Here is a 25,721-nt window from a genome sequence, read left to right on the forward strand (position 1 = left end):
TTGAAAGATTTCTTTTTACCCATGATGGCACTTGTCAAGGCCAAGGGAAGGTGCTCCAAGTTGTCACACACACCTCCACATGAAAATGATGTGGGTTTATTATTATTAAGATGATTTTAACCTCATTCATGTTTATTCAAACAGGGTTAAAAATGATGTGGTTTAGAATTTTATTATAAGCAAGAAAAGAAGCAATGAAGAATGATTTTATCATAATCATAGTGGAAACATGTGTCCTTATTTCATCACTGATATGGGTCCCAATGTTGACCTCTTATATCTCTCGGCCATGCCCCAAATTCACAGTCTCCAATTTCTCTTGACGAGTTGGAGTAGGCGAGCTTCTCGTTCTAGCAGTCTTTGCAGATCCGGAGAGATGGTCTCCTCATCACTGTCCAACTCAACCCATTCACCTTTGGATCCCGGTCAGAGCGAACAATTACAGACATAATTATTTTATTGGTTCTGTTTAGGTTTAGAATTATTAATGTTAATGAGGAAAGAGAGAAAAGAACAAAAAAGAGAGTAATGTGCGAAAAATGCCTCTTTATTGATATGTATTAAAACTGTACAAAAACCCTTATTTACATGAAAAGGTTCTCATGATCTCGGGTACTGATCATGAGTCCCTAAAAGAGAAAAATGAAGGGGCCCTATCGTGGCTTGTTCTTCTCTCTACTCCTGCTTTGGCAGAGGATTCTTGCTCACGTCGGGCGCTGTCGAATCGAAGGTGACCCACCCGGCATCAATAAGGTTTTGGACCTTGTATTTGAGAGCTAGGCATTTCTCTGTTGAATGCCCTGGTGCCCCCGAATGGTATAAACATTTGTCTTGTGGCTTGTACCAATCAGGGTAAGGTGGGTCGATCTTCCTTGGTGGAACATGAGCTAGAAGTTTGGCTTCTACTAGCTTCGGCAGGAGATCGCTATAAGTGGTCGGAAGTTTATCAAACTTCTTCACAGGGGTGAATTGCGATCTTCCCGACTTCGAAGTGAAAGTAGCCGAGGGTATGGTTATAGCATTGACTCCTCCCTCTTTCTTCTTCCCGAAGGTCTTCTTAGCTTCATATGATTGGGAAGGCTTAGCCAGCTTCCCACTTTTGAGTCCTTGTTCCACTCTCTCCCCAATGGTGATGATGTCCGAGAAGAGTGTTGTCGTGTTCCCTATCATCTTGTCATAATAGGGACCGGTCAACGAGTTTATGAATAAGGACACCGTCTCCTTATCCGACAGCGGGGGCTCTATCTGTGCCGCCAACTCCCTCCATCGTTGGGCGTACGCCTTGAAAGATTCGTCACTTTTCTTACTCAAGGCTTGAAGATCTGACCTATCGGGTGTTAGGTCGATGTTGTATTTATAGCGCTTGAGAAAGGCGTCGGCCAACCGCCTCCATGTATGTACTAGATTTCCATCTAGCTGCATATACCAATTGAGCGCAGTATCGGCTAAGCTCTCTTGGAAGCAATGGATCAAGAGCTTTTCATTTGTGGCATATGCAGCCATTTTGCGACAGTACATGGTGAGATGACTCTTAGGGCAAGTCGATCCCACATATTTTGGGAAATCTGACACTTTAAATTTGGGAGGGAATTGGATGTCCCTCACCAAGCACATGTCGGCGGCATCTTTGATGTCAAAATCATGCCCCTCCATAACCCTTAGCCGATCCTCAAGAGCATGGAATTGTTCCTTTGAAACCTCGGGCTCTTTAATCATGATCCCCGCCCCAAGGGGTACAGCTCGTGGAGGTTCTTCCTCATGTTCCTCCTCCTCATGATGATGGGACTCATGGTCACTGTGGTGAGACCCATGTACATTATGGTGACGCATGAGTTCCATCATTTGCGCCATTTGTTCTTTGAGCTGTGAGAGCTCGGCTGTAAGCTTCTTATTTTGGTCCTCCAGCGCTTCCATCTTCTTGATTTTCTGCGCGCGTGTGAGGACAGAGAGATGACCAGCCACTTTCTAAAATGAATGTTTTATTCTAATTAGTTTATTCATGGTATGAATACACTCTCGATGTGAGCTTGATAAGACTCCATCTTTAAGGCGCTGCCTTTTTAAGATGAAGGTTTATCACCCTCCCTAGCCTATGATCTCTCCCCAACGGAGAATCTCAATAGTCATGGGTCCCTTTTGCTCACATCGAGAGGGTATTGGTGATCCTAAAATGAATAATTGATGAGGATGCATGAGGTCTTATTGGCAATGATGTACATGCTCCTCGCTTTTTATTATATTTTCACACATTGGTTTTTCCTCTCATGTCATGACATTTTCATGCATGGGGATTATTCTTTAGACCTTATCACGAGGTTATTTATTAATGCACAAACAATTGCACATAAGCATTTACACAAACAATTCACTCATCCACGAACAGTCACGAGCGAGTCACGAGCGAATCACGAGGTAGGGGTATCCTGCAGAAAAGTGCATATTCAAGGTGGTTCTAACTGTTCTCACCGGTCTGAGGCCCCCAAGGTGCCCCCATTATAGGGACCCAATTCCTCTCGTCGTAATTCGATGGAAAGCTCCAACGCACTGTCGGACTCGAGTTCATGGTTATCACCTTGAGTGATGCTTTCCGACAACGGTCTACGGGCACCTATAGACCCATTCGACAACCGGCCGTACTAACATCCACTCCCTATGGTTTACCACTCATGCCCCCGGGTATAGAGGGAACTGTTGTGTGCAAAGGTTTGTGTGCAGTTTGTATTTCAAACAATTGCGAAAATTTAAACAAACAACAGTTATTAAAAGCCAAATAGGTAAAACGTGTTATCATACAAGCAAGGGGTAATGAAGTAATTTTAACTATTATTTGTTAAAAATAATCTGTCACTAAATGGGACTGACTCTCTAGACTTCCCCAGTGGAGTCGCCATCTGTCGCCACCGGCCCGAAACGGGCTTTCGGCATTCGCGATGGATGGTTGGACTCTTTTATTTGTTAAAAAAAATATGGATTGCTAGAATGACTTATTCTCAAACTGGGACCTCGTCAAACGAGCAATTTTATTAAAAGGCTCACCAATCCATGTTAATCCCAAGCGGGACCCTCCATGGATCAGCGGTTTTCATAAAAAGGAAGGGTTCATGGAGTCGCCACCAATGTTTTACTCAAAACATTGGAAAAAGAGGTTTAAGGCAATCGATTCAAAAATCGACTTCGGCCATGACAACCAGAGTCGGGTAAGGGAGTCGGTTACGCGTGGGGAAGGTGTTAGCACCCCACAGCGCCCCTTTCGGGTTCCCTATGACAGATTATTTAAAAATAATAGTGCGAAATTACTAAATTACCCCTATTTATTCTAAGCAATTATAAATTAACTATCTACATGATGACAGTTTAAATATGTACACACAGAAAGCGGTAAAAGAAGGGACTTTAAAGATATAAACCTTTGAAGCGTGCTTTCTTATATATCTTGACAGAAATTGGGAAGCGTTTTGGCGTTCCCTCCCTCTACAAGACCGCTCGCTCCCTCCTATAAAATTTTAACTATGGAAATCCGGGGGATTTCCCTTCGACTAGGTTCGAGACTCAAGCAAATGGCTCGTGACTCAAGAACTTCGTCGGATCAACTCTCCGAGTGATTTCTAGGCAGAGCACTGCTCAAAAAAACCCAGAATACTCAAGAAGAGGGTTAAAACTCCGTGTGAAAGTGTGGAATGATGTCCCATTGACGTCATATTTATAGGGAAGAGGCTCAATACGGTTTCTGGGGGTCAATACGGTCCGTATTGAAGTTTTGAACTACAATACGGCCGTATTGAATTCAATACGGCCGTATTGAAGTTCAAAAACCTCAATACGGCCGTATTGAAGTTCAGTGCAGCCGTATTGAACTTCAATACGGCCGTATTGAGTTCAGTGCGGCCGTATTGTAGTTTAAAATGTTCAATACGGCCGTACTGAACTCTTGGGAGGCCGTATTGGGCTTCATTCCCTCCACTTTCTTATTTCTTGCTACTCTAAGACCTCTAAACCTACAGATAATCATCCTAGGGTCTTCCAGGGTCTTCCAGGAGTCCTTCCGGCTGACTTTCCTTTAGTCTTCGAGAGTCTTCAAGCTTTATTTCCGACCCGGACAATTTTAGGGGTCTACAGGCCGTAAGGCTGAACTGTTGTAGGCCATAAGGCTGAGCTGTTGTAGGCCGTAAGGCTGAGCTGTTGTAGGCTGTAAGGCTGAGCTGTTGTAGGAGATCTCCGAGCTAATATGCGTGACGACGCATTATGTGTTTACCGCTATTTATATTGTATGATGTGAACTATATATGTGATGAGTTGGATGCTGATGATGTGTTGATAGTTGTAGCTGCTCATATTTCTTATATATGTTTTATATGCTGATTCTTTTCACTAGGTTACCCTTTTGTTGTTTCCATGTGGTTTGGACTGCAATGATCATACGTTGTATGGGAGCAGAGCAGAGTTAAGTTGGTGTCAAGAGGCAGGTCTGCAGCTGGCAGATGGAGTTATTCTTTTGATGTTTTGTTGTTTTTGGCCACTAGTTTGGCTATTTTGGGCTGTATTTTAATTCAGATTAGACATATTATATATACTTTATTTGGATATATGTATGTTCTTTTAGTGTGGTGTTGAGGTGTTGAGTTGTGTGTGGCGGCCAGGTGGGTCGTTACACTTATATTTTGATCTTTTTTCCTTATGAGTGTTTTGTAATATTCATTTCTTGATTTTTATATATACATATATAATAAATATTTTTTATTTTTTTAAATAAATTGCCACCGATGACCTAAGGTTCTAGGTCCATTATTGCCTAGGTAGAAGATCATATAGACCCTCCCACCCTCCCACATAGACTCACAACTAGAGGTGTTAAATGGGCTAGGTTGGTCCGGCCCAACCTAACTTAGATGAATTAAAAGTTATTTTAGGTCAAGCTAGCATAACCTATATTTTTTTTTGCCTATCATTTTTTGGCTCATCATTTTTTGACCCAACTTGATCCATGTCTCTCCATCAGACCAAATTAGCTTAATTAAAAAATACATTTAAAAAATTAAATCTATTGTTTACAATGAAAAAGAAATTATAACATGATTAATTGATTATCATGAAACACCTAATAACTTTATACGAATACAATTTATCATAACCATTGCATTTGCATTTATTGACCCCATCAACTAGAACAACTTTTTCATAATTCCATTACCTTAGAGATATTAAACTTAGTTTTCTTAGAATTTTTAGTATCTTGGTCTTAGTCATTAATAATCTTATTCTTGTTTTTATTACCAATAGTAGTAGTAGAAGGATTAGTAGCAATAGTAGGTTCTATCTTTGTGTTAGGTGGACTTTCCATTTTATATAATTCATCCCCCATACTATCAAAAATATCATCAACATTCATGATTGCAACATTCAAAATTAAACAAGTTTACTCATTCACTTCACAATTCCCACAATGGGTTATAAAGAAACAACAAGCCAACATAATTTTTGTCCAATTCAAAAGCAGCAACAATCAGTAAAGCAACACCAAGCAATAAAGAAATAACAAACCAAAATTTAATTGACAATTTTCAATTCACACAACACAAGTCTTAAAAATGTAAAATAAAATAGCAGACTTGGAATTTAGTAAAAGTTGGAGCCACAAGGCAACAATAATAACTGTGAGACCCCCCTTCCCGTTCATTTTCTTCCCCTTCACTCTCAACCAACCCTTACTTTCACTCTCACTCTCATACTCTCTTCTCCCCTAAATTCTCTACTCACTTCCTGATTCTTCTTGGTGATTCTAGGTGTTGAGAGCTAGTTGAGACGCAAACTCTTCTTTCTCCGTTCTTCATTTTCTCAAGCTTCTTCTTCTCCTCCGCTTTCCCGAAACTCGGAATCTTCTCCACCGAGGTAAGGGAAGCTAGGTTTTTGCTGGATTGTGTGGAAATGAGTTTAGAAACTCATGAGTGGTTTGATGTTGGATGATTGATGGTTGTGTTTGAAGAAAATGTGTTTTTCGGGGTTTTGGGTGAAAATTTGGGGTTTTTTATGATTTGTGGTTGCATGTTGAAAAGGAAGGAATTTTTGAGTTGTTTGATGAAAATGTGGAGTTTTGGATGGTTTGCATGCGCTTGGGTTGTTGATATTTGCAGGTTTTGGGGAAAATCTTTAAAGTATGGGGGCTGCTATGTGATAGTGCACTGGGCGTTGTTATTGACACCGGGCGTGTGTTCATCAGAGGGCTCCATTGGTCGAGCATGTCGGGCGCAAGGCTGGTTGCACCGGGAGAGCTTGGGAACAGAGGCCCCTTGGGTGGCTCACGCCGAGCGTGGAAGAACCGCGCTGGGCATGATATCAGACAGGGACTCAATGTTTTGGGTTACTGGTGCGGCGCCAGGCATGACTATGTCTCGCCAGGCGTGGAGACTCCTTGAGAGTCTCTACCAGGGGTGGCGCCGGGCGTAATTGGTATTGCGTTGGGCGTGAGACATTGGAGAGGTCTCTACCTTCCCTGCTCCGAGCGCGGATTTGGCATGCCGGGCATGTGAGGCTCTTTGGAGTCTCTGTCTCTTAGCACGCTAGGCACAATTGGAATTGTGTCGGACGCGGATGTGATCTTTATTATATGATGATATATGTTGAGAAATGCTGATATATGTTGATGTTTGCTGAGCTGAGTTGTTATTGGTGAATGTTGTTGAGCCGAATGATGATTTTGTTGTGCTGTGAGATGTTTATGCTGAATTATATTGTTTAAGCTATGCTGTATAAAGTTGAGCTGTGTTCTATGTTGTATGTTGATAATGTTGTTATATCGTGTTGTGCTGCATGCTGATAGAAACTGTTGTAGGCCGTAAGGCTGAGTTGTTGTAGGCCGTAAGGCTGAGCTGTTGTAGGCCATGAGGCTGAGCTATTGTAGGAGATCTCCGAGCTGATATGCCTGACGACGCATTGTTTGTTTATGATGTTATTGCTGAATGATGTGAGATGTATGTTGTGATGTGGTGTATGCTGATTCATGCTGAATCTAATGAAATGTTGATAGTTGTAGCTGTTGATAGTTTTTGTATTTATATATACATATGCTGATTCTTTTCACTAGCTTACCCTTGTTGTTTCCATGTGGTTTGGACTGCAATGATCATACTATGTATGGGAGCAGAGCAAGGATAGGTTGGTGTGTTGAGCCAGGTCTGCAGCTAGCAGATGGAGTTGATACTTTTTGGATGTCTTGTTGTTTTAGGCTACTTAGTGTAGCAATCTGGCTGTATTTTGTATATTGATTTTAAGCCCCAGGCCATACTTTGTGTATATATTTAGTTGTTTATATATATATGCATACTCTTTTCTGTGTGGTGCCGTGTTGTTTGTTGTGTGACGGCCAGGTGGGTCGTTACACTTTTATGGTATCAATGCAGTTCGAGTCTAGTGGACACTCTTTGGGGGTGGTTCCTTTAGGCTTTTGTTGTGCTGAGCTCTGTGTTGTGTTGATTGCTGTGCTAATTTCTTGTTGTTTGGTTTAGTTATTGTATACTGAAGGTGTTGTTACTTTTGTAGACAATGATTAGAACCAACGAGCAGATAGCCCGTGCCATGGATATGATGGCTATGGCTATGCAATAGCAGAATGTCTACTTTGCTAGGATGGATGTTGATAGAGCTGCAGATGGTACAGCAAGACCAGTAGGGTCACGAGAGAGCCGGGATCTTGCTGAGTTCTGCAAATGTCATCCTCTGTAGTTCAAGGGAGATGCAGACCCAGAGGTAGCTGACCACTAGATTTGTGAGTTAGAGAAGATCTTCACGGTGTTGGGATGTTCTCAGGAGAGGAGGCTAGCATATGATATCTACATGCTGGTAGGGGAGGCTGAACATTGGTGGAGGGGAACCCACCACATGTTGGTTGCTCGGGGTATTGTTGTTGACTGAGAGTGCTTCAAGAAGGTATTTCTTGAGAAGTACTTCTCGGAGAGCGTGAAGCACGCCAAGGAGGCTAAGTTCATGTGGTTGCACCAGGGAGGGATGTCAGTATCTGATTATGCGATGAGATTCGAGCACCTGGCTCGTTTCTATTCGCAAGCTATTTCTAAGGCTTGGAAATGCAGAAAGTTTGCTGAGTGTTTGAGACAAGAGTTGAAGAGGGTGGTGGTGCCTATGGCCATCATTGAGTTTCTGGCCTTGGTGGAGAAGGCGAAGGTTGTTGAGCGGTTAGAAGGTGGCAACCGTGTGATGAAGACTTCTGGGGGACCAGTTGGGTCCAAGAAAGGTGGAGGTCAGAGGAAGCCGTATGATAGGCCCCAACCACAACAAGGGAGTCCTGTCATAAGGCAACCTGCTGATGCTGCTAGAGGAGGGAAACTGGGTGGAGGTGCCACTCTCAAATGTTACAGGTGTGCTGGACCCCATTTTTTTCGGGATTGTCCACACACGGAGAGCTAGTGTTTCAAGTGGCATCAGATGGGTCACGAGTCGACCAACTGTCTCGCCAGAAATAGACCGGATAGGGGTGCTCAGAGGGGTGATAGACCTGCTGCTGGGAGGGTGTTCGCCTTGATTAGGGCTGAAGCTTCTACTTCTTCTGATCTTGTGAAGGGGAATGGTAAAGCTGCTGGTAAGGATGTGGTGATTCTTTTTTACTCTAGAGCTTCTCATTCCTTTATTTCGTATGCTTATGCTGCTATGTTGGGTGTGTCGGTGTGTGATTTGGGGTTGAGACTGCTAGTGTCGACGCCCGCTTCTACTTCGGTAGTTGCTTCTGAGCTGTGTGCTTGATGTCCGATTGTTGTGAATGAGAAGAAGTATAAGGTGAACTTGATTTGTTTGCCTTTGGTGGATATTGACATAATCTTAGGGTTGGATTGGTTGTCTGCCAATCGCATCCTTATAGATTGTGCCAATAGGAGGTTGATCTTTCCTTAGGTGGAGGATGAGCTATTGATTTCAGCTGGCCAAGCTGAATCATTGATGAGAGATGGAGCAGAGTGTTGTATTCTGCTTGCTACTTTGAGTGTGGAGACCGAGAGGGTCCTTGCTGAGATAGATGTTGTAAAAGATTTTGCTGAGGTGTTTTCAGATGAAGTGCCTAGGTTGCCTCCTACTAGGAAGATGGAGTTTAGCATTGACTTGGTTCCAGGTGCGGGGCCAGTGTCAGTGGCTCCCTATAGGATGGCCCTAGCTGAGTTGGTTGAGCTGAAAGGCTAGTTGGAAGACCTGTTGGAAAAGCAGTTGGTGCGGCTGAGTGTATCTTCATGGTGTGTTCCCGTGTTGTTGGTAAAGAAAAAGGATGGAGGTAGTCGACTGTATGTTAATTACCGGCAGTTGAACAAGTTGACCATTAAGAATAGATATCCATTTCCCCGGATAGATGACTTAATGGATCAATTGAAGGGAGCATCGGTGTTTTCAAAGATTGACTTGAGGTCAGGATATCACCAGATTAGGGTGAAGGAGGGTGACATACCTAATTTAGGACTAGGTATGGTCACTATGAGTATGTTGTGATGCCGTTTGGTGTGACCAACACCTCGGCAGTGTTCATGGATTACATGAACAGGATATTCTGGCTCTTCTTGGATAAATTTGTGGTGGTGTTCATTGACGACATCCTTATTTATTCAAGGACCCCGGAGGAGCATGGAGAGCACTTGAGGTTGGTGTGGAGATTTTGAAGGTGAAGCAGTTGTACGCCAAGCTTTCAAAATGTGAATTCTGGTTGGAGGAGGTGAAGTTTTTGGGCCATGTGATTTTAGCTAAGAGGATTGTTGTTGATCTGGCTAAGGTGGAGTCGTTGTTGCAGTGGGAGCGTCCAAGAACTATCACTGATATTCGGAGTTTTGTGGGTCTAGCGGGTTATTGTAGGAGGTTCATTAAAGGATTCTCCAAGATAGTAGCGCCTCTAACCCAGTTGACAAGAAAGGAGCAGCCGTTCATTTGGACTGATGCTTGTGAGCAGAGTTTTGATGAGCTGAAGAGGAGGTTGACTACTTCTCCTGTGCTAGTGTTGCCCGATTCTGGGGAGTCCTTTGATGTGTATTGTGATGCTTCTCACTAGGGATTGGGGTGTGTGCTGATGAAAAATAGGAAAGTAGTGACATATGCTTCAAGGCAACTGAAGAACCATGAGAGGAATTATCCTACTTGTAGACCCCTAAAATTGTCCGGGTCGGAAATAAAGCTTGAAGACTCTCGAAGACTGAAGGATAATCAGCCAGAAGGACTCCTCGAAGGCCCTAGGAGGGTTCTCTGTAGGTCTAGAGGTCTTAGAATAGCTCAAAATAAAGAAGTGGAGGGAAAAAGCCCAATACGGCCGTACTGAACTTAATACGGCCGTATTGAAGCTTCAATACGGCCGCAGCGAAACTCAATACGGCGTATTGAAGTTTCTGAAACTTCAATACGGCCGTACTGAAGTCAATACGACCGTATTGACACTTCAATACGGTCGTACTGAAGTCAATACGACCGTATTGACACTTCAATACAACCGCAGCGAACTCAATACGGTCGTATTGAAATTTCTGAATTTCAATACGACCGTATTGAACTTCAATACGACCGTATTGAAGTTCAAAAATTTCAATACGGCCGTATTGCCCCTGTAGGCCGTATTGCGCCTATTCCCTATAAATATGACGTCAATTGGACGTCATTCCACACTTTTTTAGAGAGTTTCAACCCTCTCCTTGAGTATTCTGGGGTTTTTGAGCAGTGTTCTGCCCTAGAAATCACTCGGAGAGTTGATCCGACGAAGTTCTTGAGCCCCGAGCCATTTTGCTTGAGGATCGAACCTAGTCGAGGGGAAATCTTTTTGATTCCCTTAGTTAAAATTTTGTTCTAGGAGAGCGAGGAGCGGGCTTGTAGAGCGAGGGAACGCCAAAACGCTTCCCAGTTCTTTGCAATATATAAAAGCACGCTTCAAGAGGTTTCCCTTCAATCCTTCCTTTTACTGCTTTCTGTGTGCATATTTAAACTGTCATCATGTAGATAGTCAATTTATAATTGCTTAGAATAAATAGGGGTAATTTAGTAATTTTATACTGTTCTTTTAAAAATAATCTGTCATAGGGAACCCGAAAGGGGCGCCGTGGGGTGCTAACACCTTCCCCACGCGTAACCGACTCCCTTACCCAACTCTGGTTGTAGTGGCCAAAGTTGATTTTTAAATCAATTGCCTTATCCCTTTTTCCAATGTTTTGAGTAAAACATTGGTGGCGACTCCACGAACCCTCCTTTTGCGAAAACCACTAATCCATGGAGGGTCCCGCTTGGGATTAATATGGATTGGTGAGCCTTTTAATAAAATTGCTCGTTTGATGAGGTCTCAGTTTGAGAATAAGTCATTCTAGCAATCCACATTTTTTAAACAAATAAACGAGTCCAACCATCCTTCGCGAATGCCGAAAGCCCGTTTCGGGCCGGTGGCGACAATTGCTAGAATGACTTATTCTCAAACTGAGACCTCATCAAACGAGCAATTTTATTAAAAGGCTCACCAATCCATATTAATCCCAAGCGGGACCCTCCATGGATTAGTGGTTTTCGCAAAAGGAGGGTTCGTGGAGTCGCCACCAATGTTTTACTCAAAACATTGGAAAAAGGGATAAGGCAATTGATTTAAAAATCAACTTTGGCCACTACAACCAGAGTTGGGTAAGGGAGTCGGTTACGCGTGGGGAAGGTGTTAGCACCCCACGGCGCCCCTTTCGGGTTCCCTATGACAGATTATTTTTAAAAGAACAGTATAAAATTACTAAATTACCCCTATTTATTCTAAGCAATTATAAATTGACTATCTACATGATGACAGTTTAAATATGCACACAGAAAGCAGTAAAAGGAAGGATTGAAGGGAAACCTCTTGAAGCGTGCTTTTATATATTGCAAAGAACTGGGAAGCGTTTTGGCGTTCCCTCGCTCTACAAGCCCGCTCCTCGCTCTCCTAGAACAAAATTTTAACTAAGGGAATCAAAAAGATTTCCCCTCGACTAGGTTCGATCCTCAAGCAAAATGGCTCGGGGCTCAAGAACTTCGTCGGATCAACTCTCCGAGTGATTTCTAGGGCAGAACACTGCTCAAAAACCCCAGAATACTCAAGGAGAGGGTTGAAACTCTCTAAAAAAGTGTGGAATGACGTCCAATTGACGTCATATTTATAGGGAATAGGCGCAATACGGCCTACAGGGGCAATACGGCCGTATTGAAATTTTTGAACTTCAATACGGTCGTATTGAAGTTCAATACGGTCGTATTGAAATTCAGAAATTTCAATACGACCGTATTGAGTTCGCTGCGGTTGTATTGAAGTGTCAATACGGTCGTATTGACTTCAGTACGACCGTATTGAAGTGTCAATACGGTCGTATTGACTTCAGTACGGCCGTATTGAAGTTTCAGAAACTTCAATACGCCGTATTGAGTTTCGCTGCGGCCGTATTGAAGCTTCAATACGGCCGTATTAAGTTCAGTACGGCCGTATTGGGCTTTTTCCCTCCACTTCTTTATTTTGAGCTATTCTAAGACCTCTAGACCTACAGAGAACCCTCCTAGGGCCTTCGAGGAGTCCTTCTGGCTGATTATCCTTCAGTCTTCGAGAGTCTTCAAGCTTTATTTCCGACCCGGACAATTTTAGGGGTCTACAGCTGCCCCCCCTTTACTTAGTCGGACGGCCTTTTGGTGTATCGGCTGACAAGTAAAGGAGTTGACCCAATTGTCCGGGTATTGTGCCGACCTTCTGACTTGTAGCGTCTTCCGGTGGAAAAATGTTGAGTAGCCTCTCCAGGTGGGTGCATACCTCGGCGCTTCTGACATCCTCGGTAGCTGAGTTTACCTTCTCCAAGGTCAACTTCACTCGACGCCCGAGCCGGAAGTTGGACATCAACGCGCCTCTGATGACGCTGATGGTTGAGTACCGCCTCTCCAGGCTTAGCTTCACTCTTTGTTCGAGCCGGAAGCTAAGTATCCTTGTGACGACGGTGAGCAGTGTGAGCTTTTGCCTCTCCAGGGCTTGCTTTGCTTGTTGCCCAAGCTGGAGGCTGTAAGTACCGTCTCTCCAGGCTTAGCTTCACTCTTTGTTTGAGCCGGAAGCTAAGTACCCTTGTGACAACGGTAAGCAGTGTGAGTTTTGCCTCTCCAGGCCTTGCTTTGCTTGTTGCCCAAGCTGGAAGCTGTAAGTACCGTCTCTCCAGGCTTAGCTTCACTCTTTGTTTGAGCCGGAAGCTAAGTACCTTTGTGACAACGGTAAGCGGTGAGTACCCCTTTTCCAGAGATAGCTTCGCTCATTGCCCGAGCCGGAAGCTGCATACCTCCGTGTTTGTGACGACGGGGTAGCGTGAATATCTCCTTTCCAGGGATTCGTGATGATTTTGTCTCCACAGTCCACGATGCTGCTTTGACGGTTGTTTTTTGATTTTGTGCCACTAAGGGCTGGATAACGCAGGGATCCGTCTAGGGGATGTGCAGTTACTCACAGGTTCTTGTGTCCCAACTTTCCATTGCGTAGTTGGTTCCCACTGGGGAATTTCTGATTCCTTTGGGTGCAGACACAAAGATGCTTTTTCTGATGTGAGCGGTGCCTTATGATTGGCTGACGTCCTTTCGACGTTGGTGGAGTATCCCGGTTATCCTTGTTCGGGTGTCTCTTTTTGATTTTTTGATTTTTGCTGCCTCTGTGTAGGCTGTTATCCGCTGGGGATTCTGGATGTTGATTTTGTCTCCACAGTCCACGATGCTGTTTCGACGATTGTTTTTGATTTTTGTGCCACTGAGGGCTGGATAACGCAGGGATCCGTCTAGGGGATGTGTAGTCATTCACAGGTTCCTGTGCCCCAACTTGCATTGCATTGTTGGTACCCTTGGGGAATTTCTGACTCCTTGGGGTATTGACACAGATGCTCTTTCTCTCTGAGTTTGAGCGATGCCTTATGTTTGGCTGACGTCCTTTCGACGTTGGTGGAGTATCCCGGTTATCCTTGTTCGGGTGTCTCTTTTGGATTTTCTGGTTTTGTAGCCTCTGTGTAGGCTGTTATCCGCTAGGGATGTTGACATGTTGATTTTTTGACTGGCCTCTTCTGTTAGGCAGATAGTCTTGATGTTCGATGTTTTGGCGGGATGCCAAATTCCGCTTGGGGAATTTTATTAATCTTTTTGATTTTCTTCCCCTTTTGTGGGGATGCCTCTCGGATAGGCGACCATCCACTGGGGATTGACGTTGATTGGCCTCTTTTGTTAGGCAGATCATCTTGACGTTCATTTGTTAGGCTGAGAGCCAAATTCCACTTGGGGAATAGTTTATTGGTCTTCCTTTTGAAGAGATGCTTCTTTAGTAGGCGATTGGGGATTTGAAGTTTTTATTCATCCCAGAGTATTATTTAGAAAGCCTCTTCAGGCTTAGCTTCACTCATCGCTTTTGAGTTGGAAAGCTATCCTCCATTGGGGAAGTTTAAAGTCCTTAGACATTTTTCTTGGATGATCAGGCCTCCTTTGGGGATTTCGCTGATCGCATTTTGATAGCTTTCACTGGGGAATTTGGCCCGTGAGTGTAAGCTTGAGATATCTCTGGGGAATCGAGCCTTTCTAGGCTCAACTATTCTGAAGGAGGAGTATTGTTTCTGCGAGCCTCTCCAGGCTCAATTATTCTGAGGGAGTATTCTTTCTGCGAGCCTCTCCAGGCTCAATTATTCTGAAGGAGTATTATTTCTGCGAGCCTCTCCAGGCTCAATTATTCTGAAGGGAGTATTCTTTCTGCGAGCCTCTCCAGGCTCAATTATTCTGAAGGAGTATTATTTCTGCGAGCCTCTCCAGGCTCGATTATTCTGAAGGATCGGGAGAGTATTATTTAGGAAGCCTCTACAGGCTTAGCCTCACTCAATGCCTGAGTCGGAGAGCTACTTTCCACTGAGGAAGTCTGAAGTCCTTTGACTTGGATATATTACTTGGATGATCGTACTTCCTTTGGGAGATTTTGACGATCTTGCTTTGAAAGCTCTTGTTGGATATTGGCTTCATGAGCTGAGGTTCCCTTTGGGGAGTATTATTTCTGTGAGCCTCTCCAGGCTCGATTATTCTGTACAAGCTATTTGTTGGATTTTCTGTATTTTTGCCTTTTTCGTTTTCGGCTTTTTCTATGTTTTGCCTTTTTATTGGTTACGGCTTTTTTTCGTTTTTGCCTTTTCTTTATTGGTTTTGGCTTTTTCTGTACAGAAATGTCTCAGTTATTATGAGAGAGTATTATTTCGGCGAGCCTCTCCAGGCTCAATTATTTTGAGAGAGTATTATTTCGGCGAGCCTCTCCAGGCTCAGTTATTCTGAAAGAGTATTATTTCGGCAAGCCTCTCCAGGCTCAGTTATTTTGAGAGAGTATTATTTCGACAAGCCTCTCCAGGCTCAGTTATTCTGTGAGAGTATTGTTTCGGCAAGCCTCTCCAGGCTCAGTTATTCTGAGAGTATTCTTTCGGCAAGCCTCTCCAGGCTCAGTTATTCTGAGAGTATTCTTTCGGCAAGCCTCTCCAGGCTCAGTTATTCTGAGAGTATTCTTTCGGCAAGCCTCTCCAGGCTCAGTTATTCTGAGAGTATTCTTTCGGCAAGCCTCTCCAGGCTCAGTTATTCTGTGCAATCTTGTTTGTTGGATTTTCTATATCCGTGCCTTTTTTCATTTTCGGCTTTTGTTGACTGCTGTCATACACAAGCAATTTTCTATTTTTTTTTCTATTTTTATGCAATTGCCTCATGACGAGGTCTTTGAAAATTTCTTTATGGCCAATACGGCCGCATTCATTTCAGTACGCCCATGTTGAGTTGAAATTTTGTTCATAACCCTGATTTTAGTATGGGTGTACTGAACATGGTACGGGCGCATTGTTTTTTCTGAAATTTATATTTTTTATTATTTTTTGTTTTTTCAATAAACAGAGAATAAGTGATCTTCCAGTACACCTATCATCTGTATGCATGTATGCAGTATGATGCACCTAATTCTATTTGATTCTTTTTTCAAAATAATTAACCGATGCGTTTTTGTGTTTGGATTTTGCCATTCCTCCAGACGGACTGTGCTCTGCCGATTTCTATTACCGAGGAATGATGCATATTTGATTTTGGTGTCATCAACCAAATGATTCTTCCCTTTCTTTAGAAGATGTGTCAACCCTCCTATTGACCACTATATCTCCATGTTTCCACAAGATTATTCAAAAATCGTTTGGGACAAGAGAGAAAAGAAGGAAAGGATATATTTTCAAAGGTTTGTGTTTTAGAGGGGATTATTTTATTTTTAAAAAATGGTTTTTGTAAGAATGGCTGGCCATGGTAGGCTTATGTGTTTAGGCTTGTTCGATTAAACACTTATGAGGTTAAGCACATCTTTGTTATTAATGATTGTGCTTTGACAACTTGGATAGCTTTTCTTGAGCCCCTTGTTGAATTCAATTGATGGTACCATCATGGATTTATTATTATTTTTTCTTTTTTTTGACGGCCCTAACTTTTGCCTAAAACACCCATTTGTGATGTCTTAGCGGGCTTTTGTTGTTGTTCATTATTTTGTAACCCTAATTTTTGCCTAGGTCACCCTTTTGTGGGATTTCTAGCGGGTCTTTTGCTCTTATTTTTGTGCAGCCCCCTTTTTGGGTTTCCTGCCGAGCTTTTTTGTTTTTTAGGATTTTTGTCCTGAATGGATTTCTTTTTATCCATGACGGCACTTATTGAGGCCAAGAAAAGGTGCTCCAAGTTGACACACACACTTCCACATAAAAATGATGTGGGTTTATTTTTATTAAGATGATTTTAACCTCATTAATGTTTATTCAAACAGGGTTAAAATAATGTGGTCTAGAATTTTATTGCAAGCGAGAAAAGAAGCAATAAAGAATTAATGAAGAATGATTTTATTATAATCGCAGCGGAAACATGTGCCCTATCGAGGCTCGGGGGTCGGGCTGTCCCCGAGGAGTGATCTCTAATAGTCACTGAATTTACACATCCCTATTAGAAGGAAAAAAAAAAAACATTTTGACGACGACGACCGGCCTTGACGCTTGTGAACCGGCCTTCCTAAAGATCTGGCTTAAAGAACGTCGAGAAGGATCTTGATTCCTCTTCGTTCTTTGATCTTTGTTAGGGTTGTATCCTAACCCTTGTTTCCCCGGATTATCCTTGATAATGGGTAGCTCCGGGATTCCTTGGGAGTCCTTGCCTAATCCTTGTCCTGGCAAGTATCCGTTCTTGGTGAGCATGGAGGCTACCTTCTTCATTTCTCGGGGAAACGTTTCGACATTGGCGATTTCCAATGCTTGGAAGGCGGTTTCTAAAGCTTCCTCTGCTGCATCCACATAAGGTATGTTGGATGGCTTACTGATGAGTATGTCATCTTCAGCTTGCACGGTCACCAGTTTGTCACCCACTATGAACTTGACTTTCTGGTGGAGCGTAGAAGGAATAGCTTTCGCATCATGAATCCAAGGTCGGCCGAGGAGACAGCTGTATGCGGGAGTAATGTCCATCACTTGGAATTCGACATTAAAGATAGTGGGTCCAATTTGGATTGGAAGATTGATCTCTCCCACCACTTCTCTTTTAGAGCCATCGAAGGCTCGAACGATCATGTTGCTCGGGCGCATTTGGACTCCCTTGATTGCCAATTGCTTGAGCGTTCTTTTTGGCATTACGTTCAAGGAAGATCCATTATCTACCAAGACTTTAGTGATGTGATACTCCTTGCACTTTATAGAGATGTGCAAGGGCTTGTTGTGGTTTGATCCCTCGGCGGGGATTTCTTCATCGATGAAGGTGAGGTGATCATTAGCCTTGATGTGACTAACAATCCCCTCAAACTCGTCTTGGGAGATAGTGTGCGACATATATGCCTCGTTCAAGACTTTCAACAGAGCTTGCCGATGCGGTTCGGAGCATAGGATCAACGACAACAGAGTAATCTTTGCTGGCGTCTTACGAAGTTGATCCATGATGGAATACTCGCTCTGTCGGATATATTTTAACAGCTTGTCTGTCTCCTCCTCGGATTCCTTATTTTCCTCGGTTTTTTCCTCTTTTTCTTTCCCTTTATTCTTGGGAGTTTTGTCATGAAGATCTTCGGGAGTGTAGATCCTGCCACTCCTAGTCATACCCCCAAGTCCAGCGATGTTGGAGATATCGCTGTCGGCAGAAGAGTGGATGTCGTATATCCACGGCACAGCCTTATTTGATTTGTAAGGGAAAGGCCTTGGAACTGTGATCCTTAATGGTGTCGGACCTTCCCCTTTATTCGTCTTGATTACCAACAACGGAGTTGATGTGCGCTCGCTTGGCGCGGTTGTTGGCTTACACTTGATAACGAACGGCGTGCGATCCATTCTTTGAACATACGCATCGATTATTTCTTTCTTTTTATTAATGTTTATTAATGGATTACTAGGAGAGATGTATGAATGACTCCTAGATCTCTCCATGATTTTTGATAAGAATGCATGATATGAGATGATGACGTTGAATATGCATGCATTATGTTTGTTCAACTAAGCATTATCATGTTTTTAGGATGTCCCTAAGATGATGCATGATATTGCTTGGTTTGGATAAATGACCCTTTTTTCTTTTTTGGGTATTTTTTATTTTATATATTTTTTGGGTTTTTTGGGTGAAAAGGGAAACTACCTATATGAATGTGATGAAGGTAGATGTTAACACCATGCAATGGAAGATCCTTATTCCTATTTATTTTTATTTTAAAAGAATAGGAATGTTGTATGTTTAAAGAAATGCAATGTATGCTCATACAATGTCACATAAGCAATGCACAAACAATTCACTCATCCACGAACAGTCACGAGCGAATCACGAGGTAGGGGTCTCCTGCAGAAAAGTGCATATTCAAGGAGGTTCTAACTGTTCTCACTTGGTCTGAGGCCCCCAAGGTGCCCCCATTATAGGGACCCAATTCCTCTCGTCGTAGGTCGATGGAAAGTTCCAACGCACCGTCGGACTCAAGTTCATGGTTATCACCTTGAGTGATGTTTTCCGACAACGGTCTACGGGCACCTATAGACCCATTCGACAACCGGCCGTACTAACATCCACTCCCTATGGTTAATCACTCATGCCCCCGGGTATAGAGGGAACTGTTGTGTGCAAAGGTTTGTGTGCAGTTTTTATTTCAAACAATTGCGGAATTTAAACATACAACAGTTATTTTAAAGCCATATAATAAATCATGTTATCATACAAGCAAGGGGTAATAAAGTAATTTTAACTATTATTTGTTAAAAATAATCTGTCACTAAATGGGACTGACTCTCGAGACATCCCCAGCAGAGTCGCCATCTGTCGCCACCGGCCCGAAACGGGCTTTCGGCATTCGCGAAGGATGGTTGGACTCGTTTATTTGTTTAAAAAATGTGGATTGCTAGAATGACTTATTCTCAAACTGAGACCTCATCAAACGAGCAATTTTATTAAAAGGCTCACCAATCCATATTAATCCCAAGCGGGACCCTCCATGGATTAGTGGTTTTCGCAAAAGGAGGGTTCGTGGAGTCGCCACCAATGTTTTACTCAAAACATTGGAAAAAGGGATAAGGCAATTGATTTAAAAATCAACTTTGGCCACTACAACCAGAGTTGGGTAAGGGAGTCGGTTACGCGTGGGGAAGGTGTTAGCACCCCACGGCGCCCCTTTCGGGTTCCCTATGACAGATTATTTTTAAAAGAACAGTATAAAATTACTAAATTACCCCTATTTATTCTAAGCAATTATAAATTGACTATCTACATGATGACAGTTTAAATATGCACACAGAAAGCAGTAAAAGGAAGGATTGAAGGGAAACCTCTTGAAGCGTGCTTTTATATATTGCAAAGAACTGGGAAGCGTTTTGGCGTTCCCTCGCTCTACAAGCCCGCTCCTCGCTCTCCTAGAACAAAATTTTAACTAAGGGAATCAAAAAGATTTCCCCTCGACTAGGTTCGATCCTCAAGCAAAATGGCTCGGGGCTCAAGAACTTCGTCGGATCAACTCTCCGAGTGATTTCTAGGGCAGAACACTGCTCAAAAACCCCAGAATACTCAAGGAGAGGGTTGAAACTGTCTAAAAAAGTGTGGAATGACGTCCAATTGACGTCATATTTATAGGGAATAGGCGCAATACGGCCTACAGGGGCAATACGGCCGTATTGAAATTTTTGAACTTCAATACGGTCGTATTGAAGTTCAATACGGTCGTATTGAAATTCAGAAATTTCAATACGACCGTATTGAGTTCGCTGCGGTTGTATTGAAGTGTCAATACGGTCGTATTGACTTCAGTACGACCGTATTGAAGTGTCAATACGGTCGTATTGACTTCAGTACGGCCGTATTGAAGTTTCAGAAACTTCAATACGCCGTATTGAGTTTCGCTGCGGCCGTATTGAAGCTTCAATACGGCCGTATTAAGTTCAGTACGGCCGTATTGGGCTTTTTCCCTCCACTTCTTTATTTTGAGCTATTCTAAGACCTCTAGACCTACAGAGAACCCTCCTAGGGCCTTCGAGGAGTCCTTCTGGCTAATTATCCTTCAGTCTTCGAGAGTCTTCAAGCTTTATTTCCGACCCGGACAATTTTAGGGGTCTACAGCAATCCACATTTTTTAAACAAATAAACGAGTCCAACCGTCCTTCGCGAATGCAGAAAGCCCGTTTCGGGCCGGTGGCGACAGATGGCGACTCCGCTGGGGATGTCTCGAGAGTCAGTCCCATTTAGTGACAGATTATTTTTAACAAATAATAGTTAAAATTACTTTATTACCCCTTGCTTGTATGATAACATGATTTATTATATGGCTTTAAAATAACTGTTGTATGTTTAAATTCCGCAATTGTTTGAAATAAAAACTGCACACAAACCTTTGCACACAACAGTTCCCTCTATACCCGGGGGCATGAGTGATTAACCATAGGGAGTGGATGTTAGTACGGCCGGTTGTCGAATGGGTCTATAGGTGCCCGTAGACCGTTGTCGGAAAACATCACTCAAGGTGATAACCATGAACTTGAGTCCGACGGTGCGTTGGAACTTTCCATCGACCTACGACGAGAGGAATTGGGTCCCTATAATGGGGGCACCTTGGGGGCCTCAGACCAAGTGAGAACAGTTAGAACCTCCTTGAATATGCACTTTTCTGCAGGAGACCCCTACCTCGTGATTCGCTCGTGACTGTTCGTGGATGAGTGAATTGTTTGTGCATTGCTTATGTGACATTGTATGAGCATACATTGCATTTCTTTAAACATACAACATTCCTATTCTTTTAAAATAAAAATAAATAGGAATAAGGATCTTCCATTGCATGGTGTTAACATCTACCTTCATCACATTCATATAGGTAGTTTCCCTTTTCACCCAAAAAACCCAAAAAATATATAAAATAAAAAATACCCAAAAAAGAAAAAAGGGTCATTTATCCAAACCAAGCAATATCATGCATCATCTTAGGGACATCCTAAAAACATGATAATGCTTAGTTGAACAAACATAATGCATGCATATTCAACGTCATCATCTCATATCATGCATTCTTATCAAAAATCATGGAGAGATCTAGGAGTCATTCATACATCTCTCCTAGTAATCCATTAATAAACATTAATAAAAAGAAAGAAATAATCGATGCGTATGTTCAAAGAATGGATCGCACGCCGTTCGTTATCAAGTGTAAGCCAACAACCGCGCCAAGCGAGCGCACATCAACTCCGTTGTTGGTAATCAAGACGAATAAAGGGGAAGGTCCGACACCATTAAGGATCACAGTTCCAAGGCCTTTCCCTTACAAATCAAATAAGGCTGTGCCGTGGATATACGACATCCACTCTTCTGCCGACAGCGATATCTCCAACATCGCTGGACTTGGGGGTATGACTAGGAGTGGCAGGATCTACACTCCCGAAGATCTTCATGACAAAACTCCCAAGAATAAAGGGAAAGAAAAAGAGGAAAAAACCGAGGAAAATAAGGAATCCGAGGAGGAGACAGACAAGCTGTTAAAATATATCCGACAGAGCGAGTATTCCATCATGGATCAACTTCGTAAGACGCCAGCAAAGATTACTCTGTTGTCGTTGATCCTATGCTCCGAACCGCATCGGCAAGCTCTGTTGAAAGTCTTGAACGAGGCATATATGTCGCACACTATCTCCCAAGACGAGTTTGAGGGGATTGTTAGTCACATCAAGGCTAATGATCACCTCACCTTCATCGATGAAGAAATCCCCGCCGAGGGATCAAACCACAACAAGCCCTTGCACATCTCTATAAAGTGCAAGGAGTATCACATCACTAAAGTCTTGGTAGATAATGGATCTTCCTTGAACGTAATGCCAAAAAGAACGCTCAAGCAATTGGCAATCAAGGGAGTCCAAATGCGCCCGAGCAACATGATCGTTCGAGCCTTCGATGGCTCTAAAAGAGAAGTGGTGGGAGAGATCAATCTTCCAATCCAAATTGGACCCACTATCTTTAATGTCGAATTCCAAGTGATGGACATTACTCCCGCATACAGCTGTCTCCTCGGCCGACCTTGGATTCATGATGCGAAAGCTATTCCTTCTACGCTCCACCAGAAAGTCAAGTTCATAGTGGGTGACAAACTGGTGACCGTGCAAGCTGAAGATGACATACTCATCAGTAAGCCATCCAACATACCTTATGTGGATGCAGCAGAGGAAGCTTTGGAAACCGCCTTCCAAGCATTGGAAATTGCCAATGTTGAAACGTTTCCCCGAGAAATGAAGAAGGTAGCCCATATGCTCACAAAGAACGGATACTTGCCAGGACAAGGATTGGGCAAGTACTCCCAAGGAATCCCGGAGCTACCTATTATCAAGGACAATCCGGGGAAGCAAGGGTTAGGATACAACCCTGTTAAAGATCAAAGAACGGAGAGGAATCAAAATCCTTCTCGACGTTCTTTAAGCCAGATCTTTAGGAAGGCTGGTTCACAAATGTCGAGGCCAGCTGTTGTCATCAAGTGTCCTGCTCCTTCCGATAGGGATGTATAGACTCAGTGACTATTAGAGATCACTCCTCGGGGACAGCCCGACCCCCGAGCCTCGATAGGGCACATGTTTCCATTATGATTAGAATAAAATCATTCTTCATTAATTTCTTATTGATTCTTTTCTTGCTTACAATAAAAATCTAGACCACATTATTTTAACCCTGTTTGAATAAACATGAATGAGGTTAAAATCATCTTAATAATAATAAACCCACATCATTTTTATGTGGAAGTGTGTGTGTCAACTTGGAGCACCTTTTCTTGGCCTCAATAAGTTCCATCATGGATAAAGAAATCCTAAAGAGCAAAAGACCCGCTAGGAATCCCACAAAAGGGTGACCTAGGCAAAAGTTAGGGTTACAAAATAAGACCAAAAGACCCGCTAGGAATCCCACAAAAGGGTGACCTAGGCAAAAGTTAGGGTTACAAAATAAGACCAAAAGACCCGCTAGGAATCCCACAAAAGGGTGACCTAGGCAAAAATTAGGGTTACAAAATAATGAATAAAAACAAAATCCCGCTAAGACATCACAAATGGGTGTTTTAGGCAAAAGTAAGGGTCATCAAAAAGAAAAAGAATAATAATAAATCCATGATGGTACCATCAATTGAATTCAACAAGGGGCTCAAGAAAAGCTATCCAAGTTGTCAAAGCACAATCATTAATAACAAAGATGTGCTTAACCTCATAAGTGTTTAATCGAACAAGCCTAAACACATAAGCCTACCATGGCCAGCCATTCTTACAAAAACCATTTTTTAAAAAAATAAAATAAAATAATCCCCTCTAAAACACAAACCTTTGAAAATATATCCTTTCCTTCTTTTCTCTCTTGTCCCAAACGATTTTTGAATAATCTTGTGGAAACATGGAGATATAGTGGTCAATAGGAGGGTTGACACATCTTCTAAAGAAAGGGAAGAATCATTTGGTTGATGACACCAAAATCAAATATGCATCATTCCTCGGTAACAGAAATCGGCAGAGCACAGTCCGTCTGGAGGAATGGCAAAATCCAAACACAAAAACGCATCGGTTAATTCTTTTGAAAAAAGAATCAAATAGAATTAGGTGCATCATACTGCATACATGCATACAGATGATAGGTGTACTGGAAGATCACTTATTCTCTGTTTATTGAAAAAACAAAAAATAATAAAAAATATAAATTTCAGAAAAAACAATGCGCCCGTACCATGTTCAGTACACCCATACTAAAATCAGGGTTATGAACAAAATTTCAACTCAACATGGGCGTACTGAAATGAATGCGGCCGTATTGGCCATAAAGAAATTTTCAAAGACCTCGTCATGAGGCAATTGCATAAAAATAGAAAAAAAAATAGAAAATTGCTTGTGTATGACAGCAGTCAACAAAAGCCGAAAATGAAAAAAGGCACGGATATAGAAAATCCAACAAACAAGATTGCACAGAATAACTGAGCCTGGAGAGGCTTGCCGAAAGAATACTCTCAGAATAACTGAGCCTGGAGAGGCTTGCCGAAAGAATACTCTCAGAATAACTGAGCCTGGAGAGGCTTGCCGAAAGAATACTCTCAGAATAACTGAGCCTGGAGAGGCTTGCCGAAACAATACTCTCACAGAATAACTGAGCCTGGAGAGGCTTGTCGAAATAATACTCTCTCAAAATAACTGAGCCTGGAGAGGCTTGCCGAAATAATACTCTTTCAGAATAACTGAGCCTGGAGAGGCTCGCCGAAATAATACTCTCTCAAAATAATTGAGCCTGGAGAGGCTCGCCGAAATAATACTCTCTCATAATAACTGAGACATTTCTGTACAGAAAAAGCCAAAACCAATAAAGAAAAGGCAAAAACGAAAAAAAGCCGTAACCAATAAAAAGGCAAAACATAGAAAAAGCCGAAAACGAAAAAGGCAAAAATACAGAAAATCCAACAAATAGCTTGTACAGAATAATCGAGCCTGGAGAGGCTCGCAGAAATAATACTCCCCAAAGGGAACCTCAGCTCATGAAGCCAATATCCAACAAGAGCTTTCAAAGCAAGATCGTCAAAATCTCCCAAAGGAAGTACGATCATCCAAGTAATATATCCAAGTCAAAGGACTTCAGACTTCCTCAGTGGAAAGTAGCTCTCCGACTCAGGCATTGAGTGAGGCTAAGCCTGTAGAGGCTTCCTAAATAATACTCTCCCGATCCTTCAGAATAATCGAGCCTGGAGAGGCTCGCAGAAATAATACTCCTTCAGAATAATTGAGCCTGGAGAGGCTCGCAGAAAGAATACTCCCTTCAGAATAATTGAGCCTGGAGAGGCTCGCAGAAATAATACTCCTTCAGAATAATTGAGCCTGGAGAGGCTCGCAGAAAGAATACTCCCTCAGAATAATTGAGCCTGGAGAGGCTCGCAGAAACAATACTCTTCCTTCAGAATAGTTGAGCCTAGAAAGGCTCGATTCCCCAGAGATATCTCAAGCTTACACTCACGGGCCAAATTCCCCAGTGAAAGCTATCAAAATGCGATCAGCGAAATCCCCAAAGGAGGCCTGATCATCCAAGAAAAATGTCTAAGGACTTTAAACTTCCCCAATGGAGGATAGCTTTCCAACTCAAAAGCGATGAGTGAAGCTAAGCCTGAAGAGGCTTTCTAAATAATACTCTGGGATGAATAAAAACTTCAAATCCCCAATCGCCTACTAAAGAAGCATCTCTTCAAAAGGAAGACCAATAAACTATTCCCCAAGTGG

Source organism: Cajanus cajan, chromosome 3, assembly GCF_000230855.2.
Source record: "Cajanus cajan strain Asha chromosome 3, NIPB_CcT2T_4, whole genome shotgun sequence".
Lineage (NCBI taxonomy): Eukaryota > Viridiplantae > Streptophyta > Magnoliopsida > Fabales > Fabaceae > Cajanus > Cajanus cajan.